Source organism: Brassica oleracea, chromosome C3, assembly GCF_000695525.1.
Source record: "Brassica oleracea var. oleracea cultivar TO1000 chromosome C3, BOL, whole genome shotgun sequence".
Lineage (NCBI taxonomy): Eukaryota > Viridiplantae > Streptophyta > Magnoliopsida > Brassicales > Brassicaceae > Brassica > Brassica oleracea.
The window spans coordinates 59,222,482-59,231,058 of NC_027750.1; the positions used below are offsets into that span (position 1 = coordinate 59,222,482).

The 8,577-nt window shown below is 34.4% G+C and overlaps 1 protein-coding gene, 1 long non-coding RNA gene and 1 pseudogene across 3 annotated transcripts in view; 1 reads left to right on the forward strand and 2 right to left on the reverse strand.

Annotated features, from left to right (window-relative positions):
- LOC106329576 (5'-methylthioadenosine/S-adenosylhomocysteine nucleosidase 2) overlaps window positions 1-1,243 on the reverse strand; it is a 4,393-nt gene extending 3,150 nt beyond the window's left edge. The window contains exon 1 of the mRNA XM_013768271.1: window positions 621-1,243. The gene's annotated coding sequence lies outside the window, so the exon portion shown is untranslated. The remainder of the gene's footprint in view (window positions 1-620) is intronic.
- Window positions 1,244-5,274: 4,031 nt separating this feature from the next.
- Window positions 5,275-6,329, reverse strand: LOC106329515. Of its 2 annotated transcripts, XR_001267834.1 has the most exons (3): window positions 5,683-6,329; window positions 5,488-5,586; window positions 5,275-5,411 (listed from the first exon to the last, which is right to left on the reverse strand). It is a non-coding gene; the product is annotated as an uncharacterized LOC106329515 (long non-coding RNA). The 2 variants fall into 2 exon arrangements; XR_001267833.1 differs by having other exon boundaries at window positions 5,488-6,329.
- Window positions 6,330-7,293: 964 nt separating this feature from the next.
- Window positions 7,294-8,236, forward strand: LOC106331092 (annotated as a pseudogene).
- The last annotated feature ends 341 nt before the right edge of the window (window positions 8,237-8,577 follow it).

The window sequence follows — 8,577 nt, forward strand, 5'->3', positions numbered from 1 at the left end:
GGTTTAGAGTTTAGGATTTAGGGTTTAGAGTTGAGAAATGAGGTTTTAGGGATAATATTTCAAATTTTGAAAAATAAAAAAAATTAAAATTTTCAAAGGATAAACTTAGAAAGATGCTATTTTGGTCATTTTAGTTTTTTGAGTGCTATTTTTGTGATATAAACTTAGAAATGTGCTATTTTGGAGATTTGTCCATATATTTATAAATGTTTTTTATATTGAACACAAATTATATGGACATGGATGATAGAAATATGGACATTAAAGATGTGGACATGGACATAAATGTGTGAACAAAAAGACCGACCTGTTCATATGATGGTTCATGTGCTTTTGGGGAAAGTTTAGGTGGATGAATGTTTGATCTATGAGCAATATGTGTGGACATGTCATAGACAGAGGCTCATGTGGATGGGTGTGAATGAGGCTCAAGAACACTATAAATGAAGCATGGTAACTAGCAAGCACATAAATGTGAGGGATGATTATCAAAATAAAGACAAATTTTTATTTTTCAAACAACAAATAGGTTCCTGGTTCAATGTACACACAAAGCAATGGACTTTAATCACCCAAACATCATGCCAAAGAACAAAACCAGAAACATATTCTTCTCTTACCTTCTCAATCTTCTCAAAAGAATCAGCTTTTCTTGGAAGCCATCAATTGAAAGAAGAGAAAGAAGATCAATCGTCGAAGAGGACATCAATTGAAAGAAGAGAAAGCGACATAATCTCTCACGGAGGCGGTGAGATAAACCGGCAGTGGGAGAGGAAGATCAATCGTCGAAAACGAACAGGGCGTTGAGGGTCCTCGTCGGCTCTTCTCTAAGCCACGACAGATGCTTTTGATACCATTACTTGTCATTGCCAAGAACTAGAAGTAGAGGGAGAAGAAGATGCTTCTATGGCTCCATCATCCGGAAAAGCTCTAGTGACGCAGCTGATTGTCTTGTGATGAGAACAGAGCTTGTTTCTCGCCGTATGATATAACGAGTCTACAAAACTCTAATATTGAGTTGATTTGAGAGGAACCCACGCAATTGTCGAAATTAGGGTTCATAAAATTGGGAAAGTGATTTTGAAAAAATTGTCTCGAAACAGGAGAGATAATAAGATAAACGAGATTTGTATTTTTTTTATTTGTTTGGGCTGACGAAAGATCAGTTTTTTATTTTATTGGACTGTATATTTGAGCGGATTGTTTTAGTTAGAAAAGAGTCAGAAGTGAATCAAAACTTAGTTAGGGGTATAAACAAAAGACATAGAAGAGAATGTGTGTGACCAGCAACAAGTGTCCCAAGATGTAAATCGAAAGTGTAAATGTGTCCCACAGTGTAAATTTTTCTATAAAAATTAGGGGTGGGCGTTCGGATACCCGTTCGGATTCGGATCGCGTATTTCGGATTTTCTGGTATTTCGGTATAGGGATAGAAAACCCGTTCGGGGATTTCTGTACTTCAGGTCGGATTCGGGTATTTTTAGTTCGGGTTCGGTTATTTTGAATCGGGTTCAGATATTTATATTTTAAAAGAAAAAAAATTATTTTTTTCATTTTTTAAGTTTCTTGTATTTAAAAATATAGATTTCACTTAACTGATCTTTTTTATTTTTTATAGATTGGATGATTAATAGGTTTGGAGATAATATTTCAAAAACAAATAGATATTAATTTGGGTATTGTTTTTAAACTTTGAATGTAACTTTTATTAATACATGAAACAAAAAGTTTGACATGCATTTTAAATGAAAATCAAATCATTTTCTCTATAATTATATATATATATATATATATATATATATATATAAATATGATCTTAAAGTATGTGTAACAACAATATAAATATTTTAAAAAAGATAAGATATGTAAACTATAAATATAAGGATAAGTATATATATGTTCGGTTATTTTCGGATATCCATTCGGGTTCGGATATTATCCGTTCGGATTCGGATATCTAATATCTTCTAACTTAATACCCGTTCGGGTATTTTGCTACTTTGGTTCGGATTTCGGTTCGGGTTTTTCGAGTCGTGTTCGGGTGCGGCTTCGGGTATCGGTAAAGTATCCACCCCTAATAAAAATAGCTATATGCATTCAGGTAGGCCTGAAGTTATTTTCGGAAAAGTTCGGTTTCGGTTTGAAAGTTCGGCTCAGTTAGAGAACTAAAAATTTTACGGTTTCAGTTTTAGTCAATTAGTTCGGTTTAATTAAAAATTTCTTTTATCAAATATAACCAATCTTAACCGAAATTCTGAATCGAACTAACCAAAATCTAAGCTGAAAAAAAAAATAACCGAACTTTATTCATTTTAAACCAAAAATTTAGCTGAACTAACCGTAAAATCAAAAATTTGGCAAATTTTTTTGAGACGAACTAATCAAAAATGGGACCGTACCAATTTTTTTTTGGTTTAGCTGAATTCAGAATTAACCGACCCGAATTAATAGAAGAAACCAAACTCGCAAGCGTACGTTAAGGTATCCATTGGAATTTGAATTGGATTTTTTATTAGTTTTCGGAATCAACTACCTCTATTACTGACTTGTCGTGGCATAAATTTATTGCGTAAATCAAATTGACAATTTGATAGCCTCTTATCCTACGTCTTCATATGGTCCACAATAGTAAGTGAACGGTTCGTTATTTCAAATATTCATCTCACCGCGCCATTTAGCCGTTAATAGTAACAAAATCTCTATATATACGTATGTATCTATACGTTTTGGTTAGTATTAAAACCGCAATGCAATTGTTTTGTATGTTACCATTCGGATCATCATCGCTCTTCTCTTCTCATTTATCCTATTGGTTCAGGATTAACGAAGACAAAGAATCTCACTGGTTTGGATAACTCACAAAGTTTGTTACTTAACATTTAATAGTCAAAATTACCTTCATTATAAATATATAATGTTTTTTTGGTAAAAATAATTATATATATATAAAAGAATAATGTTTATATAGTAAAAGATGCTATTAGTTAAACTCGTAGAGTTATATCAATTATTCTGATTCTCCATGATTAACACAAAAAATACATGGGAATATTGAAAAGGTACATCCTCAATCTCTAAGAACAAATTTTCAAGATCTCTATAAATACAATTCTCCTAAAAGCATCCAACTTTTTAATAACATTAGTATAACCGAGAAGCGATGAGATCAAGAAACACTTCTTCTCTACAAGGAATAGTCAAGCCTCCCACTGGATGATTGAATCCAAACTCTTCCTCTGCTCGACTAAGGAACTCTCTGAAGGAAGGATGATTCAGAAACGATATTGGAACCACATGTCCTTTAGGGACATGATCCGAGTATGTTCGGTTCATGTTTGCCAACGAGCTTCAATATCAGTTTTGTTGCATTTGTGATAGCAAAACGGCCCAAACCCATCTTTGTTTTCGGCTTTAGGACCAATGAACTTTTTCTATGTAAGTTTTGTTTCTTAGGGTTTCACTTGAGATGAAGAAAGGTGGTGATGATGACTGCCTCTATTTATAATATATGGGAAATCTTTCAAATAACGAATCATAGCTTTTCAATGATTTTGCTAAAAAAAAAAGGAAGCTTTTCAATGAGTTATGGACATTTAATGGGTTCTTCTCTGAGTGTTTCAGATATATGGTCACATGCTGAGTTTTTATTACATAAGACACTTTGTGCAATCATGACACTTTATTTAACTTATTTCTTTCCTTTTTTTAACTATATCATAATTAGAATATAAATCAGTAGGACCCATTTTTTCATCTTCTTTATCTTTTTAGTTTTCATATCCTCTACTCACCACTCGCCGTAAGCCAACTACCACCTCCTCCTCGTTCCCCCACTTCTCAAAGCTTCACTCAATGGCATTTTTCTCATCACCTTGATCAAACTCCATCCACTGTTACTCTTTCTCCTTGCCGCCTCCACCGGTCACCATAACTCTCCAAGAAACATTTATCTTTCTCAAATCTCAGTTCTTTTATAGATTTGTTGTGGTAGATCTGTCATTTTGATTTGTTGTGCTCTGCAAGTCGTGCTCACTATTCCAAGCCACTGTACCTCCTCTGTCACGGTGTCTCATGAACTGCGCCACCACTATGCAATCATCTCCGCCGCATCTCCTCCTTCTTTCGATTCACAGCCAGAACCAAGCTCAATTCGCAACTGCTCATTCTCTGCCATAAAGCATTTTCCTCGACAAGAATCCATTTTGGACATAGATCCAAGTGAGAAATGAGATAGAGTTGGGTGAATGAAGCATAAGAAATATGGCGGGAGCATAATTATGCTGTTTGTAACGGCAATCTCATCAGGAGTTTGAAGAGTTAAGACAACTACGCCGGAATCATTAAAGAAGCCACACCTTTCTTGAAGATTTGGAGAATCGTGTAGTAAAGATTAATGAATATTCTGAAAAAAGGAAGTTGTTTACGCAAGATCCACCATATATCCCTTTGTTGTTTCTAAAAGGTATAACTAAAATGATTGACCAGATTGTGAAAAAATTTGGTGTGTCACATGTGGGTTTCTATGTATTGGTGTACACATGGACACTATTATACATGTGAATCATTGTACATGATTGTAAATTTTATGTGTACACATGGACATCACTTAGTTGTACACATTTTGAAACTGGAAAATTTGTCTAATTATGTGGTGTGATATTATGGTAAGGTATAAACATATTTCTACTATCTCGCTTCTAAGTCGAAGTACACATCTTGTAACTCGTAAGTTATTCAGATGAGTAATGTTATGCCATGGTAAAGTGTACACTTATTGCTACAATGAGACTTCAAAGAAGAATATTTTTTACCTCTTAAAGCCAAACAACCGTACACTTTTTGAATCATGTCATAGATTACTTAAATCTTATATAAATGATATGTGATACATTTTAATTTGGTTGTTGCAGATGATGAGAATATCATAGCCGAATATAAAAGTACAAGCTCATTTAAATTTTCCACATGTACAACATTTTAATGATATTTATGTGTATAACAGTTTATATATCCACATGCAAAAAAAAGTATGTATGAACTGGTTGTACATCGATTTACATATCTACATGTACAAAAGGGCGTACAACCTTTTTTTCCTTACATATTGTCCATCCTCGTGAATACTTCATGTGAAGATAAAGCAAAAGAAAAAGAGTGTCTATGAACTGGTTGAACAAGTGTAAAGGGATAAATGAATTTAACTTTATGCTATTGTTAGTGCTTGGGACGTGTCAACAAACAAATATAACACGAACATTCTAGCTTTATGTCATAGATGGAATAACTTTGATTATATGATAAAAAAACACACCTCAAGTTTCTCACTCATAAAGGATATCGATACAAACTGAAACAATGAACAAAGTCAAAACGTGTTGCTACAATGACACAATCATATATCCCACGTTTCTCTGAAATGACATAGTCAATGTTATAAACTTCTTAAAAAGCTTAAAAGGTTCAAGATCTAAGAGAGAGAAGACTTACAATTTCAACTTGCTCGTCTTTTGGAGTCTCAAGCAAATATTTTTGGGGGTACCACTTAAAATGATGTAATCTAATTTCTGAAACTGCAAGTAAATTAACCTGCAAATTAACTCACAACAATGAGCAACAAATCAAAACCAATGGCTAACCAGTAACATCAAGCCACAATCATTAAGTTCAACTCTTTGTTGTCACCTAATAATCCCCAAGTAAGATGGACCCGTGTAGCATAAAAATCAAAACTTTTCTTGTTGAAAGTGACACGTGTACCAGCTGCATATTTAAAAAAAATCTTTAAAACAAAGATGATGAAACACAATCATCATCTTTCCATACACAAATAAGCAAAAAGAAACGTGAACTAGGAATCTTTGTTTCCAAAACCATGTTGAATATAAAAATCAAAACAAATATGGTTGTCGAAGAAGCTAGTTAAGGTTATGAACTCGATTTCATCAAGGCTTACCTCAGCCTCTCTTCCCTAAATTCCTCTTTTTATTCAAGTTTCCTGAAAAATCCTAATAAAGATGGAGGATCGAAGTTGAGATTACTTCAAGTACCATAACCATACAACACTGAAATTAGTCCTCGAGGCCTCGACTGGGTCAATCAGCCTGCCTTTCCGCAAAGACATCATCTTCATCAAAGTTTTGTCATGACTCTGACAATGAAAAATAACAGTGGCGGAGACAAGATCGTGAATCATGTAATGAGGAAACTAAAGCCAAATCGAAAGAGAGAGAAAGAGGATTTCTTCAAGACAGAGTTTTATGTGGTTTTTGGTCAACAGCAGAGACAAGAAAAAAACAGACGATGTAAAAAAAAAAAGATAAAATAAAAGGTCGTGTGAAATGAAGGGTTATGGGTTAATGACAGAAAATAAAAACAGATATAATATTTAGTTAGTTTATTTAATTAGTTTATAGGTAGAAAGTGGATCTTAAAATATAATAATAAAGTAGAAAAGTGACTCTCAGTGTAAACCTTTCTTCATTTTTTCTCTGATGCAAGTTGTTTGACTTATCAGCTTGTCCCATGGGTTAGTTAACTCACATCGAGCTATCCAACAAAAAAAAAATGCCCTGTTCTTACTTATATGAAAATAATAAATGTATGTTGAAAATCAAACGTATTATTATCATAATACTCTTTTCTTATTATTAAATTGAACTTATTAGAGATGTGTACTTTTAACAGATAATAACAAGTGGACAGAGAACTTTTCAAATAAGACTGAGCGCAACTTGTCACATTTCTTTTTTCATTGGATAAAATAACAATGAACATGAAGCAAAAATTCAGGATACAAATAACCAAGTTGATATTTCAGATCTAAATATAGAAAACAATGTCAAATTGGCTAATCATTGGTTTGGTTTTCTTCTCATAGATGCGAATCTTCTGAGTGGTAAATAATTAATGCCACAAATATATTGAATTTCTTGAAGTTGCAATTAACAATCATTACATATATATCTTTCATTTTCTGAGTCGCACATCTAATCACCCATATTCCAGTCTCTAATCACATTAGATGCTTCTTGGAACCATTTTTGATTGAGATTATTGGCCAGATATACTTTAGTGTACGCAAAATTAGGGAACTACCCGAAAGCAAAAGAAACCCGTGATCTATGTAGCAACTTCTGTATGACTTGTCCAAAATGCCCCTAAAGCAAAGACACGTACGCTAAAAAAGTGAGGAGAGATAGATTTGGTTTGCTTTTTTTATAGTACATTCGTAGACTTCTATGTAGATGTAGGTCTACAGACTGCAGCTGTCCAATAATTATTTAATAATGTACTATCAAAAGCGAAGAAGCTGGTTGTGGAAATTGGGGAACACCAGGAGAAGAAGTTGTTGTTGTGTAAGCATTTTCTGATGTTTTATCTCATAGTAGTGATTGTGAAATTGGATTAAAAAAGAAGCTCTGGTGTCTATTTTAGGGAGACTGAAGAAGTTGCTGGTGTTGAGACTGAGAAGCCTGCTGGTGATGAGGTTGCTGCTGATGCTAACAAGGAGAACACTGCTGAAGTGGAGGAGCAGAAAGAGTCTGAAGATAAGGTAAGCAGATGAGTTAAGAGAGATGTTAGGTTGCTAGATTAGGACATGGAACTGAACTTACTCTTGTTTCGGCTTTTTTCTTTATTATCCTTCAATGCTTATTAGCTTGTGGTTTGGTAGGAAATGACTCTGGATGAGTACGAGAAAAATACTTGAGGAGAAGAGAAAAGCCCTTCAGTCTCAGAACACCTCTGAAAGAAAAGTTGATACTAAAGTGTTTAAATCAATGCAAAAAATCTCAAACAAGAAGAAGTCTCGATGAAATCTTCATCAAGTTGGTAAGACATATTACCTCCCTGTCTTGTCGACTAGAAACACTCTTAACCGGTTCTGAACTTTGCATTTGATCTATCTCCCAGGGTTCTGATAAGGACAAACGCAAAAATGACAAAGAAGAGAAGGCTAATAAGGTTTACATTGTTGTCTGAATGAAAGAGTTTGTAAAAGTCAATAAGTTTGCTTATGGATGTGTTATGTGGTTTACAGGCTGTGAACATCAACGAGTTTTTGAAACCAGGTGAGGGTGAGAACTACTACCGAGGAGGAGGTCGTGGTGGTCGTGGAAGGGGACGTGGTGGTCGTGACGGGGAAGGTGCTTCTGGTGGTGGATTTGATGGTTACCGTAGTGAAGCTGCGCCTGCCATTGGAGATACTGCTCAGTTCCCATATCTTGGGGGCAAGTAGGATCCATCCTTGGAAACTTGTGCTGTCTCCTTCAGTTTTCCTCATCAAGACTGAAGTGTTTCATGCTGAGTGTTTGCCGGTCTGTTGTTGTCAGGTGTAAATTGTTAGTTGTCGTCAGTTTTTAGAGTTTCTGCAAACTTATGCATGACCTGTCTTTTTTTTAACGTTTGAAACAATACCCTTTTCTATTTTGGTTTACCACTTAGTCTTTATAGTTGTTTGTTGTCTTCTCAATATGCTTTTTTTTCACTCCACTCATCGTCTCCCATCTCTCTTGATTTCTTATATACTGATTACGTCAAAATCTCAAGCGATCATAACCAAAATCAGATGAACCACTA